Below are 24,207 nucleotides of genomic sequence, written 5' to 3' on the forward strand. Positions count from 1 at the left end.
GGGTCAATACCGGCCCACCACACGTGGGATCTGGCTATCGCTTTCATCATTACTATACCCGGGTGTGTGCTGTGAAGATCCGAGATGAACGTCTCCTTGCCCTTTTTGGGTAGCACTACGCGGTTACCCCACAACAGGCAGTCTGCCTGAATGGACAGCTTGTCCTCTCGCCGCTGGAACAGTTTGATTGGCTCTTGCATTTCAGCGGGGATGCTGGCCCAGCTCCCATGCAGCACACAGTTTTTTACTCGGGACAGCAGAGGATCTTGGCTGGTCCAAGTCCTGATCTGGCGGGCCGTGACAGGTGATTTATCATTTTCAAACGCTTCCATGACCATCAACAAGTCTGTGGGCTGCGCCACCATCAACAAGTTTGCAGGCTGCACCATTTCCACCCCCGTGGTGGGCAGTGGTAGCCGACTGAGAACATCCGCACAGTTCTCGGTGCCTGGCCTGTGGCGGATGGTATAGTTATACGCTGATAGCGTGATTGCCCACCTTTGTATGCGGGCTGAGGCATTAGTATTTATCCCCTTATTTTCAGTGAACAGGGATGTGAGGGCTTTTGATCTGTTTCCAGCTCAAATTTGAGGCCAAACAGGTACTGATGCATTTTCTTTACCCCGAACACACACGCTAATGCCTCTTTCTCAATCATACTGTAGGCCCTCTCGGCCTTATACAAGCTCCTGGAGGCATAGGCGACAGGTTGCAACTTCCTCGCAACGTTAGCTTGTTCTAATACACACCCGACTCCGTACGACGACGTGTCACATGCTAGCACAAGTCTTTTACACGGGTTATACAATACAAGCAGCTTGTTGGAGCATAAAATGTTTCTGGCTTTCTCAAAAGCAATTACTTGTTTTTTTTCCCCATATCCAGTTCTCACCTTTGCGCAATAACACATGTAGGTGCTCTAAAAGGGTGCTTAACCCCGGTAGGAAGTTACCAAAATAGTTGAGGAGTCCCAGGAACGACCGCAGCTCTGTGACGTTCTGTGGCCTGGGTGCGTTCCTGATAGCCTCTGTCTTGGCGTCTGTGGGCCGAATGCCGTCCGCCGCGATCTTTCTCCCCAAAATCCCCACTTCTGTTGCCATGAAGACGCATTTCAACTTCTTCAGCCGCAGCCCTACGCGATCCAGTCGCTGGAGGACCTCCTCCAGGTTTTGTAGGTGCTCAGCGGTGCCCCGACCCGTGACCAATATGTCGTCCTGAAAAACCACCGTGTGTGGTATTGACTTGAGTAGGCTCTCCATGTTTCTCTGGAAGATCGCTGCAGCCGACCGATTTCCAAACGGGCATCTGTTGTAGATAAACAGTCCCTTGTGCATGTTGATGCGGGTGAGGCCCTTCGAAGACTCCTCCAACTCTTGCGCCATGTAGGCCGAAGTCAGGTCGAGCTTGGTGAAAGTTTTGCCTCCTGCCAGCGTCGCAAATAGGTTGTCTGCCTTAGGTAGTGGGTATTGGTCCTGTAACGAGAAACAATTAATAGTTACTTTATAATTGCCGCAAATCCTGACCGTGCCATCAGTTTTGAGTACTGGAACAATCGGGCTGGTCCACTCGCTGAATTCCACTGGGGAGATGATGCCCTCACGTTGCAGCCTGTCCAGTTCGATTTCCACTCTCTCCCTCATCATGTGAGGTACCACTTGCGCCTTGTGGTGAATGGGTCGTGCCTCTGGGACCAAGTGGATCCGCATCTTCGCCCCGGAAAAGTTTCCAATGCCTGGCCAAAAAGGGAAGTAAATTTGTTAAGAATCTGGGTACATGAGGCCTCATCGACATGTGATAATGCTCGGATGTCATCCTAGTTCCAGCGGATTTTGCCCAGCCAGCTCCTTCCAAGCAGTGTGGGGCCATCGCCCGGGACAATCCAGAATGGCAGTTCGTGTACTGTGCCCTCGTAGGTGACCTTGACCATGGCGCTGCCCAGGACAGCGATAAGCTCTTTGGTGTACGTTCTCAGTTTCGTGTGGATGGGGCTCAGGGCTGGTCTGAGCGCCTTGTTGCTCCACAGTCTCTCAAATATACTTTTACTCATGATGGATTGGCTAGCGCCAGTGTCCAGTTCCATGGCTACGGGTAAGCCATTCAATTTTATGTTTAGCATTATAGGTGTACATTTCATCGAAAATGTGTGCACCCTGTGTACTTCAGCATCTGCCTCCTCTCTCTGAAGCTTGAAATTGCTTTGATCCACCATGGACCGATCTTCCTCTGCCACGTGGTGGTTAGCAGGTTTTGCAGAACTTGCAGCTCGTTTGCAAGCTCGTTCGAGGTGCCCCATTGTTCCACAGCTCTTGCAAACATATCCTTTGAAGTGGCATGAATGGAAGCCTCCACAATGCCAACAAGGTGTGAATTGCTTTGCATTCATCCTTTATTGCGGACTCTGAGTCATCTGGGTCACCTGAGGCCTGCTGGCAGTTGCAGACTCGTGGGTTCTGCCCTGTACATTTCTGCTCGCAAACACAGTTCCAATTAATTTATGAACATTGCTAGCACTTGTGTGCTGAGAGATTTGTTTGGTAATATCACTGGTGGACATAAACACCTGTGCTATCGCAATGGCCTTACTGAGGGTCGGTGTCTCTACAGTCAAAAGTTTTCGTAGGATGGTCTCGTGGCCAATGCCCAGTACAAAAAAGTCTCTGAGCATTTGCTCCAGGTAGCCATCAAACTCACATTGTCCTGCAAGTCGCCTTAGCTCGGCGACGTAGCTCGCCACTTCCTGACCTTCAGATCGCTGGCACGTGTAGAACCGATACCTTGCCATCAGCACGCTCTCCCTCGGGGTAAGATGCTCCTGAACCAGCTCCTCATACGACTTATCTGTGGGTTTCACCGGAGCCAGAAGATTCTTCATGAGTCTGTCGGTCGGTGCCCCGCAGACCGTGAGGAGGACCGCTCTCCTTTTTGCAGCGCTTCCTTCTCCGTCCAGCTCGTTGGCTACAAAGTACTGGTCTAGCCATTCGACATAGGCTTCCCAGTCCTCACCCTCCGAGAACTTCTCCAGGATGCCCACAGTTTGCTGCATCTTTGCGTTGGATTCGTATTCTCATTGCCAGTTATTGTGTTCCTAACACAGATGAGGCTGCACACAGGGAGGTTAAACTAACAGTGACCTCAGTCTTTAATAAGACACTCCAGAGTGAGGAACAGGCTTTAGGGGCCAGTTTATATACAGTGCTCCCAAGGGATAGAAACATAGAAACATAGAAACATAGAAAATAGGTGCAGGAGTAGGCCATTCGGCCCTTCTAGCCTGCACCGCCATTCAATGAGTTCATGGCTGAACATGCAACTTCAGTACCCCATTCCTGCTTTCTCACCATACCCCTTGATCCCCCTAGTAGTAAGGACTTCATCTAACTCCTTTTTGAATATATTTAGTGAATTGGCCTCAACAACTTTCTGTGGTAGAGAATTCCACAGGTTCACCACTCTCTGGGTGAAGAAATTCCTCCTCATCTCGGTCCTAAATGGCTTACCCCTTATCCTTAGACTGTGTCCCCTGGTTCTGGACTTCCCCAACATTAGGAACATTCTTCCTGCATCTAACCTGTCTAACCCCGTCAGAATTTTAAACGTTTCTATGAGGTCCCCTCTCATTCTTCTGAACTCCAGTGAATACAAGCCCAGTTGATCCAGTCTTTCTTGATAGGTCAGTCCCGCCATCCCGGGAATCAGTCTGGTGAACCTTCGCTGCACTCCCTCAATAGCAAGAATGTCCTTCCTCAGGTTAGGAGACCAAAACTGTACACAATACTCCAGGTGTGGCCTCACCAAGGCCCCGTACAACTGTAGCAACACCTCCCTGCCCCTGTACTTAAATCCCCTCGCTATGAAGGCCAACATGCCATTTGCTTTCTTAACCGCCTGCTGTACCTGCATGCCAACCTTCAATGACTGATGTACCATGGCACCCAGGTCTCTTTGCACCTCCCCTTTTCCTAATCTGTCACCATTCAGATAATAGTCTGTCTCTCTGTTTTTACCACCACAGTGGATAACCTCACATTTATCCACATTATACTTCATCTGCCATGCATTTGCCCACTCACCTAACCTATCCAAGTCACTCTGCAGCCTAATAGCATCCTCCTCGCAGCTCACACTGCCACCCAACTTAGTGTCATCCACAAATTTGGAGATACTACATTTAATCCCCTCGTCTAAATCATTAATGTACAATGTAAACAACTGGGGCCCCAGCACAGAACCTTGCGGTACCCCACTAGTCACTGCCTGCCATTCTGAAAAGTCCCCATTTACCCCTACTCTTTTCTTCCTGTCTGACAACTAGTTCTCAATCCATGTCAGCACACTACCCCCAATCCTATGTGCTTTAACTTTGCACATCAATCTCTTGTGTGGGACCTTGTCGAAAGCCTTCTGAAAGTCCAAATACACCACATCAACTGGTTCTCCCTTGTCCACTCTACTGGAAACATCCTCAAAAAATTCCAGAAGATTTGTCAAGCATGATTTCCCTTTCACAAATCCATGCTGACTTGGACCTATCATGTCACCTCTTTCCAAATGCACTGCTATGACATTCTTAATAATTGATTTCATCATTTTACCCACTACCGATGTCAGGCTGACCGGTCTGTAATTCCCTGTTATCTCTCTCCCTCCTTTTTTAAAAAGTGGGGTTACATTGGCTACCCTCCACTCCATAGGAACTGATCCAGAGTCAATGGAATGTTGGAAAATGACTGTCAATGCATCCACTATTTCCAAGGCCACCTCCTTAAGTACTCTGGGATGCAGTCCATCAGGCCCTGGGGATTTATCGGCCTTCAATCCCATCAATTTCCCCAACACAATTTCCCGACTAATAAGGATTTCCCTCAGTTCGTCCTCCTTACTAGACCCTCCGTCCCCTTTTATATCCGGAAGGTTGTTTGTGTCCTCCTCAGTGAATACCGAACCAAAGTACTTGTTCAATTGGTCCGCCATTTCTTTGTTCCCCGTTATGACTTCCCCTGATTCTGACTGCAGGGGACCTACGTTTGTCTTTACTAACCTTTTTCTCTTTACATATCTATAGAAAGTTTTGCAATCCGTCTTAATGTTCCCTGCAAGCGTCTTCTCGTATCTATTTTCCCTGCCCTAATCAAACCCTTTGTCCTCCTCTGCTGAGTTCTAAATTTCTCCCAGTCCCCGGGTTCGCTGCTATTTCTGGCCAATTTGTATGCCACTTCCTTGGCTTTAATACTATCCCTGATTTCCCTTGATAGCCACGGTTGAGCCACCTTCCCTTTTTTATTTTTACGCCAGACAGGAATGTACAATTGTTGTAGTTCATCCATGCGGTCTCTAAATGTCTGCCATTGCCCATCCCTTGAGACTTCAGGGGAAGAGCTCCCTGGTGGTGGAACATGGGAGTGCATGCTTTACAGATACACAACATCTCGTCCCTGGCACCATCCTTGTACATCTTTTCTGCACCCTCTCTGAGGCTTACACATCCTTCGTAAAGTGTGGTGCCCGGGAAGTAGGTCAAGCCATGATCTTGAAATGGAAGCACCTCACACACAGAAACTACTGCACGTGTCAGCCAGGCTCAGTGGGCAGCACCCTCGCCTCGGAAGGTTGTGGGTTGAAGCCTCAATCCAGCACAAATTCTACACTGAATGTCCCAGTGCAGTGCTGAGGGAGTGCTGCACTGTCGGAGGTGCCGCCTTTCAGATGAGATGTTAAACTGAGGCCCTGTCTGCTCTCTCAGATGGACGCAAAAGAGAGAGAGAGAGAGCATTTCTGACCAATGTTAATCCCTCAGGCATTACCACTAACAGAAAATTGTTGGGTGCTTATCATGTTGTTGCTTGTGGGAGCTTGCTGTGTGCAATTGGCTGCTGCGTTTCCTAAATTCTTTCTTTTATATATTGTAGACTGCTTTCTTCCAGCAGTCAATCTATGATATCTGATGGAGAAGTGGAAAATGCTCAAACGATTCGATAGGGTAGTTATGGAATAACTACTTTCTCTGGAGAGGATTAATGGGTCACGATCTTGGAACTAGGCCATTCAGGAACAAATTCAGGAACCACTTCTTCACACAAAGGGCAGTAGAAATCTGGAATTCTCGCACACAAGGCTGTGGGTGATGGGGCCTTCAAGACTGCGGGCGAGGGATTTTTGTTGGGTAAGGGTATTGAGGGATACGGAGTGAAGTCGTGTAAATACAGTTGAGGTGCAGATCAGCCATGGTCTGATTGAAAGGCGGAGAGGCTGAATGGTCTCCTCCTCTTCCTAAGTGTCAGCTATTGCTCAGTGGGTAGCACCCTCGCCGCGGAGTCAGAAGGTTGTGGGTTCAAGTCCCACTCCAGCTGATGCTCCCAGTGCAGTGCTGAGGGAGTGCTGCACTGTCGGAGGTGCCGTCTTTCGGATGAGAACGTTAAACCGAGGCCCCCGTCTGCTCTCTCAGGTGGACGTAAAAGATCCCATGGTCACTATTTCGGAGAGTATTTCTGGCCAATGTTAATCCCCCAGGCAACAAATTGTTGGGTGCTTATCATGTTGCTCTTTGTGGGAACTTGCTGTGTGCATATTGGCTGCCGCGTTTCCCACATTGCAACAGTGACGACACTCCAAAAGTATTTCATTGGCTGTAAAGCGCTTTGGGATGAACGGTGCTATATAAATGCAAGTCTTTCCTTCTTTAATGTTCTGATTGTACAACACGGGAAAGAGTCATCGATCATTTCTTCGACATCGGGCACCTTGCATTGAAATGATTTCTTTCTTAAAGGAACATTGCCCAATAAAAGTAGGTTTTTTTTTTGCAGTGATGGAGAGACAATGGAGAATTTGCCCAGGAATTACCTCAGTAGCGAAAAGCTTAATTTATTTTCTCTCTAAAGGGAAGTTCTATGGGATCCAACAAGCTTGTTGTGTCAGACCCTCTGGGCTCGGCTTCAAGGCAATAGTTAGCGTGAGTGCAGAAGCCTACCAATGAACTATTCTGCTCTGCCTGGGAATGCAAATCTGGTGGTTTGTAAGGTTAAAAGACTCTGCTGAGCTCGCCACTTGCCTGTACCGCCGTTGATCAGGTTGCTAGCAAGGAGGTTCATGATTCAATAGTGAATTCCCAAAAGGGATTTGTGCACCATCCACAAGATGCACTGCAGCAACTCGCCAAGGCTTCTTCGGCAGCACCTCCCAAACCCGCGACCTCTGCCCCCTAGAAGGACAAGGGCAGCAGGCGGGTGGGAACACCACCACCTCCACGTTCCACGAACTGCCGTCAGCATCCAAATGTCATGTATGGAATTGCTGACCACATCCAAATGTACTGAACTGCTTGCGAATGTATTGTGCAAATTTTTATATGAATAAAGTATATTTTGAAATAAAAAAAAACACCTCCACATTCCCCTCCAACTCACACGCCGTCCCGTAAGAACATAAGAAATAGGAGCAGGAGTCGGCCATTCGGCCCCTCGATCCTGCTTCGCCATTCCATAAGATCACGGAAGATCTGATCCTGGCTTCAACTCCACTTTCCTGCCCGCTCCCCATAACCCTTGACCCGGTATTGTTCAAAAATCTGTCTATCTCCAACTTAAATATATTCAATGACCCAGCCACAACTCTCTGGGGCAGAGAATTCCAAAGATTCACGACTCTCTGAGAGAAGAAATTCCTCCTCATTTCCGTTTTAAATGGGCGACCCCTTATTCCGAGATTATGTCCCCTGGTTCTAGATTCCCCCACGAGGGGAAACATCCTCTCTGCATCTACCCTGTCAAACCCCCTCAGAATCTTATACGTTTCAATAAGATCACCCCTCATTCTTCTAAATTCCAATGAGTACAGGTCCAACCTGCTCAACCTTTCTTCGTAAGTCAACCCCTTTATATCTGGAATCAATCTCGTGAACCTTCTCTGAAATGCCTCCAATGCAAGTATATCCCTCCTTAAATAAGGAGACCAAAACGGTACGCAGTACTCCAGGTGTGGTCTCACCAATACCCTGTGCAGTTGTCGCAGGACTTCCCAACATTACTTCTTCTTATTCGCTGGGCCAAAATCCTGGAACTTCCTGCCTAACAGCATTGTGGGAGCTCCTTCATCACAGGGCCTGCAGCGGTTCAAGAAGACACTCCCCGAGAATACATTTTTGAAATGCCCCATCGTGTCACCTTTAGGGAACTGAGGGTTAATCTGATTAACGCTTGGGTGAGACGTTAAACCGAGGCCCCATCTGCTCTCTCGGGTGGATGTAAAAGATCCCACGGCCACTATTTCGAAGGGGAGCAAGGGAGTTATCCCCACTGTCCCGGCCAATATTTATTCCTCCATGAACAGATCAAAAATAAAACAGATTATCTGGTCATTATTTAGTGTAGAATGTTTTGGTGTAGGGGGTGCCACAGTTGTGTGGGGTGGGCTGGTTGGGCTGGGTGCTCTTTACCTTTCCGCCATTGTTCATTGTTTACAGGTTTATATGTAACCTTCAGGGCTGCTGGCCGAGGGCCGTGTGGCTCTTTGTCGGCCGGCGCGGACACGATGGGCCGAAATGGCTGTACATTTCTGCGCTGTACATTTCAATGTTTCTATCATGTTGCTGTTTGTGGGAGCTTGCTGTGCGCAAATTGGCTGCCGTGTTTCCTACATTACAACAGTGACTACACCCCCAAAAAAGTACTTGATTGCAAAGCGCTTTTGAGACGCCCGGTGGTTGTGAAAGGCACTATATAAAATTCAAGTCTTTTTTTTTGCTTGCGACATCACTGTAAGTCTACGATCCCAAGCTGTGCTGTTGCTGTGCTTTTATCAGTTATGTGTGTGTCAGGGAGGGCCCACTGTGGTGTAGGGGTTCCCTCAGACTCTGCCATGTGGCGACGAGGCCTCCGATTGGCGCTCAGCGTTGGCCGCACGGTGTCTTCTTTCCGATTCCAGCCGTGGCGAGGCGGGGAGGTGCCAAGAGAAAGTCGGGCGGAGAGGCTCCAAAGTGAGTCACTCCCAGCCCATTCCTGTGGCTTTTCCCGGCAGCAGAGGCTGGGTCATGTTCGGGGAAAGGAAAATAACCAAAGAGCATGAAAGGCGACCCGCCCCGTGGATGTTGTGGTGCAACAAAGACTATTTGGAGCCAAACCCTTCCCCCCCGGCCAATGTGTCTCCACCAAAGTGCCCAGTAACAGAAACAAAAGGATAGAAGCACTGGAGAAATGAGGGTCTGTATTTGGATCTCTCCATCTATCCGTGTGAAGTTGGTTCTTGGGTGGGATCGCTTTACGGGTGACAGCCAATCGGCAGCTTGTTTTAGGCCCCGCCCAACTTTCTTTTCCAATAACTTCAATGGAAAGGGAAGTCGGGCGGGGTGTCTAACGGGACTCGCTATCCCCTGTGTTGCAGTCTCGCCCGAGACCAATTTGCCCCACTTTGAGTCGAATCCAATGACACACTTTGTCCCAATCTCAATCTTCCTTTTCACAAAACGATAACATGTGAAATGGAGTGAGAGAAAACCAGGCATGCTTTCCCCTCTACTTGACCTCAGGATCGGACTAAGAGCAATAAATCTCTAACTGACCTCAAGATGTACTGTGGCCTTAAAGCGACAGGCCAGGTTGCATATAGAAGAAAGAAAGACTTGCATTTATATAGCGCCTTTCACGACCACCGGACATCCCAAAGGGCTTTACAGCCAATGAAGTACTTTTTGAAGTGTAGTCACTGTTGTAATGTGGGAAACGCGGCAGCCAATTTGCGCACAGCAAGCCCCCACAAACTGCGATGACCAGAAAAATTGTTTTTTTGTTATGTTGATTGAGCGATAACTATTGGCCAAGACACCGAGGAAAACTCTTCCTGCTCTTCTTCGAAACAGTGCCCTGGGATCTTTTACGTCCACCTGAAAGGGCAGACGGGGCCTCGGTTTAACGTCTCATCCAAAAGACAGCACCTCCAACAGTGCAGCATTCCCTCAGCACTGCACTGCGAGTGTCAGCCTAGATTTTTGGTGATCAAGTCCCCAGAGTAGGACTTGAACCCACAACTTTATGATTCAGAGGCGAGGGTGCTGCCCACTGAGCATCTGGCTTATACAGTTCGCCTTTAGCAGCATTGTTCGTGCCACAGTAAGTCCTTATAAACCAGAGCATCCTCTGCCTTTTGCCATGAGCCACCTCACAGCCTTTTAATAAAACGGTGAACTGCCTGAGACCTTCGCGGACGGAAGCACAACATGGTTGAAGAGTCAAACACATTTCACTTCATTCGCAGACAGGAAATAATACCTCGTGCATGACTTGATCGACCCTCCCCTCCCCTCCCATCCCACCCCCGGACTGTGGCCTCCAACTACCCCAGCGACTGAGGTCAGCGTCGCTCTCTCGGGATCAGCAGTATTTGCGGCCTGACGAGAACTGACCTTAATCCTAACTGGCGGCAGCCACTGCTCCCTCTGCTACGTGCTTCCCAGATGTCGCTCCCACCCAATCGAGCTTCCTAATTCACAGTGTTCCCGCACATAAGGACAACTGTCTCTATCTTGTTATTTGTATTCTTCTCCATGCAAGTGGAAATTCCTCTTTGTTACACAGGGTGGAAGAGCATTTCTGTTTTTTAAAAATTTGTTCCTGGGATGTGGGCGTCACTGGCAAGGCCGGCATTTATCGCCCGTCCCTAATTCCCCTCGAAAAGGTTGTGGTGAGCCGCCTTCTTGAACCGCTGCAGTTTTTTTTTGTATGGACAACTGAGTGGTTAACTAGGCCCACTTCAGAGGACAGTTAAGAGTCAACCACATTGCTGTGGTTCTGGAGTCACATATAGGCCCAAACTGGGTAAGGACGGCAAATTTCCTTCCCTAAAGTTCATTGGTGAACCAGATGTTTTTCTTTAGCAACAATCAGACAGTTTTAAGGTCACCGTTACTGACACTAACTTTTTATTCCAGATTTATTTAATTAACTGTTAGGTATGTAACCCGTGGCAACCAGAGGGCTGACCTGTTGGAGTCCCAAGGGATCCCAGCATCCCTTGGGAGCACTGTATATAAGCAGGCCTCCCACGCTGTACCAGCACTCTGGAGTTTGAATAAAGGAGCTAAGGTCACACTTACTCACTGTCTACAGTACTCAATTGCATTACATTATTATGAGCTTAACAGAACCCATGTCTCAGGATCATTAGTCCAGGCCTCTGGATTACTAGTCCAGCAACATAACCACTAGGCTACCATACCCACTTCGTGTCATCACTTGCGTTTCCACCAATTAATGGTCAGTCAACAAACAGTGCCTTTTTAGTCTCTCTATTTTCTCTCAATTCTCTATTCGAGAACGATACCAGCAATGAGGACCTTCAGCTATGCGGCGAGACCAGCAAAGCTGGGATTGTTCTCCTTTGAGCAGAGCACGTTAACATTGAGGCGTTCAAAATTATGAGGGGCTTTGGTAAAGTAGATGGGGCGCAACTGTTTCCACTGGCAGGGTGGGTCAGTAGCCAGAGGATACAGATTAAAGATAATTGACTAAAGAACCAGGGGGGGGAGATGAGGAGAATTTTTGTTGGGCAGCGAGTTTGTTGTGATCTGGAACGCGCTGCTTGAAAGGGCAGTGGGAGCAGATTCAATGAAAACTTTCAAAAAAGGAATTGGATAAATAGTTGAAAAGGAAAAAGTGCCGGGGCTATGAGGAAAGAGCAGGAGGGAGTGGGACTGATTGGGATCGCTCTTTCAAAGAGCCGGCACAGGCGCGATGGGCCGAATGGCCTTCTGTGCTGTATCATTCTCTGATTCGCTGGGGGCGAAATTCAGTGCCCCGCCCCGGCAGCTAAATTGGGCTTACCGTTTCCCCCCCCCCCCCCAGAGGAACTGGAGTTCAATGTCGTGTGCTCCCCTTCCTCTCGGGGGTGTGACTGTGGCGGAAATATCGGGAATTTTCCAGTGCTACGCGGAGAGGGGCGTAGCACTGACGGGAGCACAGAATCCTTCCCGTTCCGTTAGCGGAGCTCTGCAATGGGGAGCAGGGGCCACCACCCCTCCACGGGGGAGCAGGGAATGCCGGGCCTGCCACATCGCGGCGCGGGACCCCCCCCCCCGATTTGAAGAGGGCCAGGCCACGACCGGTGAGTCAGCCATTAAAAAAAAAAACCGGCCTGTAATTTTCGCCCCGTGAGCGGACGGGAGCCCGGTTCGCCACCCGCGAAGCCGCCCTGGAGCGACAGCGGCGCTAACAATGAGAACGCGGAGCTAGGGAGTTCCCATTGCGATCAATGAGAATACTGCACCGTGATTGGTGGTCCAGTCACACGTGATCTCCAGCTTCCACGTGCGGACCTCGAGGACGGGGCGCGCTCCCGATGCGCGGGAAGGGAACGCCTCCCACCGCAATCGAAAGCGCCAGGTACCTCCGTAAGAACAATTCTCGGGTCGGAGCCGTTCGTCTGCGGGAAGCCTCCGACCCGAATTTCAGGCCCATTAAACCCTCCAGGCATATCGGGCTCCTGGAGCAATCAGAAGCAGGGGGGGGGGTGTGTGCCCCACCCTGCCTCCGGCGCTTATGCCTCTGTTGTCGTGCACATTTTTCTAAAGCGTTCCCACTCCAGGACACTCGAGCACCAAAAGGAAATCTCGGCTGGCGCTCCCAGTGCAGTGGCTGAGGGAGTGCCGCACTGTCGGAGGTGCCGTCTTTTGGATGAGACATTAAACCGAGGCCCTCTCAGGTGGACGTAAAAGATCCCGTGGCACTATTTTGGAAGAAGGGCAGGGGAGTTCTCCCTGGTTGTTGTCCTTGGGGCCAATATTCATCCCTCAATCAACGAAACAAAAAAAGCAGATTATCTGGGTCATTATCACATTGCTGTGTGTGGGAGCTTGCTGGGCGCTAATTGGCTGCCGCGTTTCCCACATTACAACAGTGACTACACTCCAAAAGTACTTCATTGGCTGTAAAGCGCTTTGAGACGTCTGGTGGTCATGAATGGCGCAATATAAATGCAGGTCTCTTTCTTTCTATTAATGATTTTTACCTTGGTTTGTAGACACAAGACCTGTTACCGTGGCAACAGCACACCTTCCGCCTCAGATTCCACTTTGTGTTGCTTGACTTTACTTTTGGCGGCTTTGAATGGGAGCCCCTCTGGTGAAGCAACGTTCCAGGAACTCATCTCAGATAACTGAGATGAAACTCAACAGGAAATTAAGGATAATTATCCAATAATTGGCAGCAATTAAAGAAGATCACCTGAAGGGGAATCGGGGTGTGATGGCTGGGTGGTTGTGGTGAAGAACTTTCAATCGAAATTGCTCAGCCGCCCAAAGGGACTGTTAAGTGCACTGAATTATACATTGGTGACATGGAAGGAGGCATTTCAATTAACGCAGCTCCAAAGAGAAGCCGGCGGGCATCTACAAGGCGACTTGCTTCTCTCCCGGAAACATCCCGCTGGGATGACTCATCCCATGGGCTCGTCTTCGGCCAGTTGGTTCTTTCAATGGATACCGGCACCTCTTGGATGCCATTCCCAAACTTGGAGAATCTCGAATTGGGGGTGTAGTTTCTGGAGCTCCGAATTCCCCTGTTGTTAAGTATGAAAGAACGCCACAAGATGGAGTAGACACATAGAAACATAGAAAATAGGTGCAGGAGCAGGCCTTTCAGCCCTTCGAGCCTGAACCACCAGTCAATATGATCATGGCTGATCATGCAACTTCAGTATCCCATTCCTGCTTTCTCTCCATACCCCTCGATCCCTTTAGCCGTAAGGGCCACATCTAACTCCCTTTTGAATATATCTAACGAACTGGTCTCAACAACTGTGAGCTAAAACTGATGTGACCTTAGTCTCTTTAATATAACTCTAGAACGCCTCAGCAGCATGGCAGACAACCTTTTATACTCCCTTGCACGATGTGTGCAGGTGACCCTTGGGCCTCCAACAGTTGCGCCCTCTGGTGGCAAGTCCTACACAGTTACAATGTTTACGTACATAACACCTGTTTCTGGAGTTCCTAATTCCTCTCTTTCTGGACCTCCTGATACCCCAGTTTCTGCAGCTCAATTAGAACTGAGATGAGGAGGAATTTCTTCACTCAGAGGGTGGTGAATCTTTGGAATTCTCTGCCCCAGAGGGCTGTGGAGGATCAATATTTGAGTATATTCAAGGCTGAGATCGATAAGAGTTTAGGACACTCAGGGAATCGAGGGATATGGTGCTCGGGTAGGAAAGTGGAGTTGAGGTAGAAGATCAGCCATGATCCGATTGAATGGTGGAGCAGGCTTGGGGGGCTGAATGGACTGCTCCTGCTCCCAGATTTTTTTAAATTCCTTCTTGGGATGTAGGCATCACTGGCAAGGCTGGCTCATCCCTAATTGCCCCTTGAGAAGGTGGTGGTGAGCTGCCTTCTTGAGCCGCTGCAGTCCGTGTGGTGAAGGTGCTCCCACAGTGCGGTTAGGGAGGGAGTTCCAGGATTTTAACCCAACAATGATGGAGGAACGGCCGATATATTTCCCAATCAGGATGGTGTGTGACTTGGAGGGGAACGTGGAGGTGGTGGTGTTCCCCTGCTGCCCTTGTCCTTCTAGGGGGTAGAGGTCGCGGGTTTGGGAGGTGCCGCCGAAGAAGCCTTGGCGAGTTGCTGCAGTGCATCTTGTAGATGGTGCACACTGCAGCCAGGGGGCGCCGGTGGTGGAGGGAGTGAATGTTGAAGGTGGTGGATGGGGTGCCGATCAAGTGGGCTGCTTTGTCCTGGATGGTGTTGAGCTTCTTGAGTGTTGGTGAAGCTGCACCCGTCCAGGCAAGTGGAGAGTATTCCATCACACTCCTGACTTGTGCCTCGTAGATGGTGGAAAGGCTTTGGGGAGTCAGGAGGTGAGACACTTGCCCCAGAATACCCAGCCTCTGACCTGCTCTTGTTGCCACAGTATTTATGTGGCTGGTCCAGTTAAGTTTCTGATCAGTGGTGACCACCAAGTCTAAACCAAACACTCAGTACTGATCAGGTTGGACTCCTGGAGATTACAAATGTTAATGAGAGCAAGTATATTCACCAATTTTAAAAAAATGATTATAAATTTTAAAATTCAGACCAGCACTTGATACTAAATATCCACCCGTCCACCACCTTCAACATTCACTCCCTCCACCACCGGCGCACCGTGGCTGCAATGTGTACCATCTACAAGATGCACTGCAGCAACTCGCCAAGGCTTCTTCGGCAGCACCTCCCAAACCCGCGGCCTCTGTTGCATATGCTGACTATGGATGCACTCTATGTGTAGTCACTGTGAGATTGTATAAGATGGAGACTTGTTTACCTGATGTACTATCAATAAGGTTCACACCATGTATACACTTGCTGGCACCACTAGAGGGTGCAACTGGTGGAGACCGGGCGTTTCCTGCCCTGGTGGCAGGGTACCTGTGTAAAAGGCTGCCCACCATACTTGCACAGCACTCTGGAGTTTGGAATCAAGGACCAAGGTCACTACAGTTCAAGTACAACACATTGCCTTGTGGAGTCATTCATAAGTACACTATAGACATAACAACCTCCACCGCCTGGAAGGACGAGGGCAGCAGACACTTGGAAACACCATCACCTCCACGTTCCTCTCCAAGGCACACACTATCCTGACTTGGAAATATATCGGCCGTTCCTTCATCGTGGCTGGGTCAAAGTCCTGGAACTCCCTCCCTAACAGCACTGTGGGAGCTCAAGTGGTTCAAGAAGAAGACCAACCACAATCACTTTCTCAGAACAATCAGGGATGGACCATAAATGCTAGACGTTCCAGCATTGCCCAGATTCTGGAAAACAATCTTCTTTTGAAGTTCTTCTGAGGCAGCCCAGTTCTAATGTCGATGGGCTGAGGATATAGTGGCCATGCACACCCACCGATCATCACCATAGGCAGTCCCTCGAAATCGAGGAAGACTTGTTTCCACTCCTAAAGTGGGTTCTTTTATGGCTGAACAGTCCACAGACCCTGTCACAGGTGGGACAGATATTCGTCGGGGGAAGGGGAGGGTGGGACTGGTTTGCCGCACGCTCCTTCCGCTGCCTGCGCCTGATCTCTTCACGCTCGCAGCTTTGAGATTCGAGGAGCTCATCGCCCTCCCTGATGCACTTTCTCCACCTAGGGTGGTCTTCGGCCAGTGATGATGTTGCACTTCACCAGGGAGGCTTTGAGGGTGTCCTTGTAACATTTCCGCTGCTCACCTTTGGCTCATTTGCCATGAAGGAGCTCCGTGTAGAGCAATTGCTTAGTGAGTCCCGTGTCTGGCATGCGAACTAAGTGGCCTGCCCAGCGGAGCTGATCGAGTGTGGTTAGTGCTTCAATACTGGGGATGTTGGCCTGGTCGAGGACACTGATGTTGGTGCTTCTGTCCTCCCAGGGGATTTTCAGGATTTTGCGGAGACATCGTTGGTGATATATCTCCAGCGACTTGATGTGTCACCCACCCACCCATCTGCGAACTAACCCCGGTTACCCAGGTGGAGGTCCATTATTGCATCTGTAATCCTATTCGATTCCTGCTTGGAGACATACTGAGGGCGATAGGGCCAGTTGAGTTGAAGGAGGAGCTTTCCTGATGCCTTTCGACAACACACAATCCAGAAGACCAGATATGTGAGCTTTAATGCCATTGCCCCTTGGCTATGCCTGTCGGCATATGCTTTGCAAGGTTATAAGTCTCAATAACTAAAGCACTGGATAAGCAGAAATGTTGTGTAGTAATGCTTCCTACTATACCGCAAGGAACTAGGACTATAAATTATCCTTAAAATGCCTGACAAGTACATTTTATTCTCTTTTTTAAAATCTCCAAATCATGCTGAGTGGGATCTATCAAGAATGGATATCTATCAAGAATGGTCTTTCCTGAGAACCTTTTGTAATGTATATACATAAGGTCTGCCCACCAACAGGGGACACTACCGTCGGAGGTCCGAGGGTCATAGGTACACTCGTGCTGGGCCAGGTATATAACTTGAACTTCACCTTTGTATCTTCACTTCTGGAAGCCATTAAAGACTGACACCTGGTCACTGGCTCACAGTATTCATTGTATCATTTCATACACCACAACTGGCGACGAGGCAAATACGAACCCACGAAAAAGTATGGCGAGCACAGCACGATCGCGTGTTGTTGGAATTCGAGAGAGAGAGAGAGAGAGAGAGAGAGAGTCAATGAGGGAGAGGATTGGAGAGATTTCATGGATCATCTTGACCAGTATTTTGTGGCAAACGACCTAAACAAAGATAAGGATGCAGAGAAGCGCAGGACAGTTCTTCTCACCGTCTGTGACCCCACGATCTATGCACCCATCAAGAATCTGCTCTCACCCACTCTTCCTACAGAAAAGGATTACAAAGAACTGTGTGCTCTAGTTCGGGAACACCTTAAACCTCATATCCAGATATCGCTTCTATACGCACGTTCGTCCAGAAGGCCAGGATGTAGCGGCATTTGTTGCCGACCTTAGACGTCTTGCAGGGCCTTGCAAATTTGGGCCTGCGTTGGAAGACATGCTGCATGACTTTTTCGTGATCGGGGTCAACCATGAGGCGATCTTAAGTAAGCTGTTGGCTGTGGAGACACCGGACCTCAGCAAGGTCATCGCCATCGCCCAGGTTTGCATGTCCACGCAGAAAAGCACAAAGCAGATATCGCGACAAAACAGGAACTCCACGGCAAGTACTGTGCACAAAATTGTATTGACGGCCAGCAGAGCTGCATATGGCAGGGCCTACTCGACTGTGTCTGCAAGACTGGGAGCCGCTCAAAGTTCGCCATCGAGGACCTACTTGACTGCGTATGCGAGAACGGGAGCCACTCAAAGTTCGCCATCGAGGACCTACTCGACTGTGTCTGCAAGACTGGGAGCCACTCAAAGTTCGCCATCGAGGGCCTACACGACTGTGTCTGCAAGTCTGGGAGCCACTCAAAGTTCGCCATCGAGGACCTACACGACTGCGTATGCGAGAACGGGAGCCGCTCAAAGCCCGCCATCGGGCGCAAATCCGAGCTCAAGGTGTTGGCGTTGCGGGGGCAATCACCGACCCCATCAGTGCCGCTTCAGGCAGTATGTACGCAGAGGGTGTGCGAAGACGGGGCATCTTCAGCGGACGTGTCCACAGCAGAGCAAGCGAGCTGCGACACACCCCGTGGATGATGATCAATTCAGCGTGGATCTGGCGATGCAGCCCGAGGCATTTGAGAGCTCCGAGGAGGAAGTGTATAGCATATGTGCCTTCATAACAAAGAGCCAACCGATAATGACAGAGGTAAAATTACTAACAAAGAGATCAACCAATAATGTTGGAGGTAAAATTAAACGGTGTGCCGGCATCCATGGAATTAGACACGGGTGCGAGTCAATCGACAGTGAGCCAGAGGACTTTCGAAAAGCTGTGGGAGACCAAGGCAGAGAGACCCAAGCTGAGTCCGATAAATGCAAAGTTGCGTACCTACACCAAAGAGCTCATGCCGGTGACCGGTAGTGCAGCAGTAAGAGTGTCACTCCGAGGGAGCGGTTCATGATCTACCGTTATGGATTATCCCGGGCAGCGCCCATCGTTATTCGGCAGAAGTCGGCTCGAGAAAATAAAATGGAAATGGTACGATATCAAAGCTTTGTCTTCAGCGGATGATGATTTGTGTGCTCACGTGCTGAGCAAATTTCCCTCACTGTTTGAACCGGGAATTGGCAGCTTCAAGGGAGCCAAGGTGCAGATGGTTGAGCCCTGAGGAACTCCTGCAGCGATGTCCTGGGGCTGGGATGATTGACCTCCAACCACCACAACCATCGTCCGCATGTGCGAGGCGAGATAGTGACTGCTGGCAGGGTATTCCAGCAGAGCCGAACCTCACAGTTGAGCCAAATTCCAAACTCGCTCAGCTTCTACGCTGGGTGATGATCAGGAGCAAGGGCCCTGATCAGTTCCTTTTAAAAGCCTCTCAAACGTTGGAACAGGAGGAATCCATTCAGCCCTGCAACATTGCAACAGTGCCCACACTGGCTTCATTGGCTTTGCGACATCATAAGAACATAAGAAAAGGAGCAGGGGAGGGCCATTCGGCCCCTCGAGCCTGCTCCGCCATCCAATTAGATCATGGCTGATCTGCACCTCAACCCCATCCAGCCTCCCTTGCTCCATCCCTCCTGATACCCTTAGCTAACACAAACCGACCGATAGTCTTGCAAGCTTCAGTGCTCCCCCAGCATCCACAGCCTTTCAGGGGAGGGAATTTCAGATTTCTCCTACCTAATGCACTTGAATCAATCATAGTATCTCTACTACAACAGCACAAAAGCAAAATACTGCGGATGCTGGAATCTGAACTAAAAGCAGAGAATACTGGAAATCTCAGTGGGTCAGGCAGCATCTGTGGAGAGAGAAACAGAGTTAGTGTTTCGGGTTGCCAACCGTTCGTCAGAACTGGAGAGTGTTCGAAATGAACAGATTCTTAAGAAGCACATTCTTGCTATTGAGGGAGTGCTGCGAAGGTTCACCAGACTGATTCCCGGGATGGCAGGACTGACATATGAAGAAAGACTGGATCGACTAGGCTTATATTCAATGGAATTTAGAAGAATGAGAGGGGATCTCATAGAAACATATAAAATTCTGAAGGGATTGGACAGGTTAGATGCAGGAAGAATGTTCCCGATGTTGGGGAAGTCAAGACACAGGGGTCACAGTCTAAGGATAAGGGGTAAGCCATTTAGGACCGAGATGAGGAGGAACTTCTTCACTCAGAATTGTGAACCTGTGGAATTCTCCACCACAGACAGTTGTTGAGGCCAGTTCATTATATATATTCAAAAGGGAGTTAGATGTGGCCCTTACGGCTAAAGGGATCAAGGGGTATGGAGAGAAAGCAGGAATGGGGTACTGAAGTTGCATGATCAGCCATGATCATATTGAATGGTGGTGCAGGCTCGAAGGGCCGAATGGCCTGCTCCTGCACCTATTTTCTATGTTTCTATGAAAGGGGGAGGGGAGGAAATAAATAAAAGGGAAGGTCTGTGATAGGGTGGAAGGCAGGAGAGATGAGAGAGACAAAAAGGATGATGGGCCGAATTGAAATGGTAATAATAGAGTTTAGAAAAAGTTGAATCTGGTTAGGGTATGAATGGCGGAGTAATGACCAGCTGCCATTATAGACAAAGAGAAAAAAAAAGAGAAGAAAGAAGGAAAAAAACATAAGATGGGGGGAGAGGGAAAGGGAGCCAAAGATGGCCAGAGGTTATGCTCTGAAATTGTTGAACTTGATGCTGAGTCCAGAAGGCTGCAAAGCGCCTAAACGAAAGATGAGGTGCTGTTCCTCGAGCTTACGTTGAGCTTCATTGGAACAGTGCAGGAGTCCAAGGATGGAGAGATCAGAGTGGGAGTGGAGCGGAGAATTAAAGTGACAGGCGATCGGAAGCTCGGGGTCACGCTTACGGACTGAACGGAGGTGTTCCGTAAAGCGGTCACCCAATCTACATTTGGTCTCCCCAATGTAGAGGAGACCACATCGCGAGCAGCGAATACAGTAAACTAAATTGAAAGAGTGAACAAGTAAATTGCTGTTTCACCTGGAAGGAGTGTTTGGGGCCCTGGATAGTGGGGAGGGAGGAGGTAAAAGGGGCAGGTGTTGCATCTCCTGCGTTTGCATGGGGAGGTGCCGTGGTGCAGAGAGCAAAATTCACCAGAACCCGCCCCCTGTGTTTGGGCTCATTCGAAAGGAAATTTAATTTGGGACTATCTACCAAAAAGTTTGGAACTCTAAAGTACTTATGGAAGAAACTACGAACTTTAATAGAATTGTGAACTTTTACAAGACAAATTCAAGCCTGTGGGCGGACCCAGGGAACAAAGGAAGCCCACTTGATTATTGGAACTGTCTGGGTGTGAGGACTGAGTTAACCTGTCTAGAAGAATGAGTATTTGGAAATCTTCCTCCACAAGAGACATTACCATCACAAATCACCCAGAGGTGGCTCCCCATCAACATGGGTCTGGACAAATCATTTTCAGCATATACATCACAAAGAGGCCCAATCCAGCCTGTATGCGAAAGACTAAGCACAAAGGGACAGTGCAATTACCAAACTAATTTTTCCATCGGGAAACAGTTTTTCGAAGATCAACCCACCCAAGACATTTCAACTTTAACGAGTCCGACAAAATATTACAAAGAAGAACCAAGCCCGCCGAAATTATACAAAGGATTGTGAAGCGATTTGGCGGCAAGATTAGAACACTGAAATCGTATAACTAGCCACTGTTTTCAACAGAGGTTAGACAAGGTGAGAGAGACAAGGAGAGAAACCAACGCGACAGTTATAAAACTAACTTCTCCAGCCTCGAAGTCTTGAAGTCCTGAAGGAAGGAAGAACATCACCATCTACCATTAACTATCAAAAGGATTGGTGAGCATAAGTCCCTGCCTGCCCTGGAGTCTAACCTAGCTAGAATTAGGTGTTGGGAGGTGGGAGGTATCATTTTACTGCAGCCCCATTTGAATGTGTAGTGTATGGTACTTTATTAGAGTGATTATAAGTTTGACCTTGTACCTTTCCTTGTATTGTACTTTATTAGAGTGGTTGTAAGTTTGGCCATGTATTTTCTTACTAGAATAATAAGCCTGTATTACTTTGACTGTAATAAAACCAAAGTTCTTTGCATCAAACCAGCGTCCTCTGCACTTTTGTTACACCCCCCCAAATAAATCCAGAGTACAGAACCCAAGGGAGGGGGAGCGATTCGAAACCGCTCAAGTTGGTCAGAAGGGAACCTGACCCCCTCATAGAGACCCACACACCCCACAACACCAACCCCACAACCACCCCCCCCAACCTTACAGTGGGAAGGGGAGGGGATGCTGGGGGTGATTGAGGAGAGGACGAGGGTGTCGCGGAGGGAGCGGTCCCTTCAGAACACTGAGAGAGGGGAGGGGAAGATGTGATTGGTGGGATCGCGCTGACGGTGGCGGAAATGGCGGAGGATGATCTATTGAACGTGGAGGCTGGTTGAGAAATATTGCTGCCTTAGCCAAGATCATCTAACTCAGCACAGAATGTGGAATCAAACCTAGTCCGGCATAAGTTAAAAAAGACTTGCATTTATATAGCGCCTTTCATGACCTCAGGACATCCCAGTGGACATTACAGCCAATTACGTATTTTTTGAACTGTAGTTACTGTTGTAATGAACGAAATGAGGCAGGCAAGTTCTGCACAGCAAGCTCCCACAAACAGCAATGTGATAATGAGCAGATAATCTGTTTTTTTGGTTATGTTGATTGAGGGATAAATATTGGCCAGTACACCAGGGATAGCTCTCCTGCTCTTCTTTCAAATAGCGTCATGCAATCTTTTATGTCTACCTGAGATAGCAGACAGGCCCTCCGTTTCATGCCTCATTCGAAAGACGGCACCTCTGACAGTGCAGCGCTTCCTCAGTACTGTCCCTCCGACAGTGCGGCACTCCCTCAGTACTGCGCCTCCGACAGTGCGGCGCTCCCTCAGTACTGCCTCTCCGACAGTGCAGCATTCCCTCAGTACTGCCCCTCTGACAGTGCGGCGCTCCCTCAGTACTGCCCCGCCGTCAATGCAGCGTTCCTTCAGTATTGCCTCTCCGACAGTGCGGCGCTCCCTCAGTACTGTCCCTCCGACAGTGCGGCACTCCCTCAGTACTGCCCCTTCCAACAGTGCGGCGCTCTCTCAGTACTGCCTCTCCGACAGTGCGGCGCTCCCTCAGTACTGCCCCTCTGACAATGCGGCGCTCCCTCAGTACTGCCCCGCCGACAATGCAGCGTTCCTTCAGTACTGCCTCTCCGACAGTGCGGCGCTCCCTCAGTACTGCCTATCCGACAGTGCAGCACTCCCTTAGTACTGCTCTTCCAACAGTGCGGTGCTCCCTCAGTACTACCCCTCCGACAGTGCAGCACTCCCTCAGTACTGCCTCTCCGACAGTGCGCCGTTCCCTCAGTACTGCCCCTCCGACAGTGCAGCACTCCCTCAGTACTGCCTCTCCGACAGTGCGCCGTTCCCTCAGTGCTGCCCCTCCCGACAGTGCGGCGCTCCCTCAGCACTGCACTGGGAGTGTCAGCCTAGATTTTCTGTGCTCAGGTTCCTGGAGTGGGACTTGAACCCACAACTTCCTGACTCAGAGGCGATAGCGCTGCCTACTGAGTCACAGCTGGATACCTGAGTTGGAGATGCAGGACGAAAAATTAAGGAAAAAAATGATTTTGAACTTTCCAGAGGACGTTCCACGTTTGTATTATACACTGTATGGCACATATCTATTGAGAGATTAGAGAACCCCAGTGGAAATGATCCTTTTTTAAACCTACGTGAGGGAAGTAATTGTCTTACTTGTCAATTTTGAGGACAGGAACTCTTCAGCAGCCAGAATTTGTGTTAATGGATATCATCATCATCATAGGCAGTCCCTCGGTATCGAGGAAGATTTGCTTCCATTCTTAACATGAGGTGGTGGAACAGTCCAATACGAGAACCACAGTCGCTGTCACAGGTGGGATAGACAGTGGTTGAGGGAAAGGATGGGTGGGACTGGTTTGCCGCACGCTCTTTCCGCTGCCTGCGCTCAGTCTCTGCATGCTCTCGGCGACGAGACTCGAGGTGCTCAGCGCCCTCCTGGATGCTCTTCCTCTACTTTGGGCGATCTTTGGCCAGGGACTCCCAGGTGTCGGTGGGGATGTTGCACTTTATCAGGGAGGCTTTGAGGGTGTCCTTGAAAGGTTTGCTCTGCCCATCTTTGGTTCGTTTGCCATGAAGTTAAGTCATGTGTTAAACGAACAGGAAGACTCCTACTTTGTTCAAACTTTGAGTCACTCTCTCTTTAGGGAGAGAAGGCCGAGGGGTGACCTGATAGAGGTCGTTAAAACTATAAAGTGGTTTCATATGGCAGATGTCTCCACTTGGGGGGGGGAGAGACCGAAACCAGAGAGTATAAGTATAAGATAGTCACTAATGAATCCAGTGGAGAATTCAGGAAAGCAGTCCAAAAGTGGAACTCGTTACCACATGGGGTAGTTGAGGCAATTAGCAGAGATGCATTTCAGGGGAAACTGGATAAACACATGAGGGAGAAAGGAATAGAAGGATATGAAGTAGGGTTGGAGGAGCACTAAGTTGTGTGTGTACGTGCATAGTGGGGAGAAGGGAGAGGGCGCAATGACAAGTGGGAGTGCTCGAGTTAATGGCCCTCAAATTCCG

This window comes from Pristiophorus japonicus, chromosome 24 (assembly GCF_044704955.1).
Source record: "Pristiophorus japonicus isolate sPriJap1 chromosome 24, sPriJap1.hap1, whole genome shotgun sequence".
Lineage (NCBI taxonomy): Eukaryota > Metazoa > Chordata > Chondrichthyes > Pristiophoridae > Pristiophorus > Pristiophorus japonicus.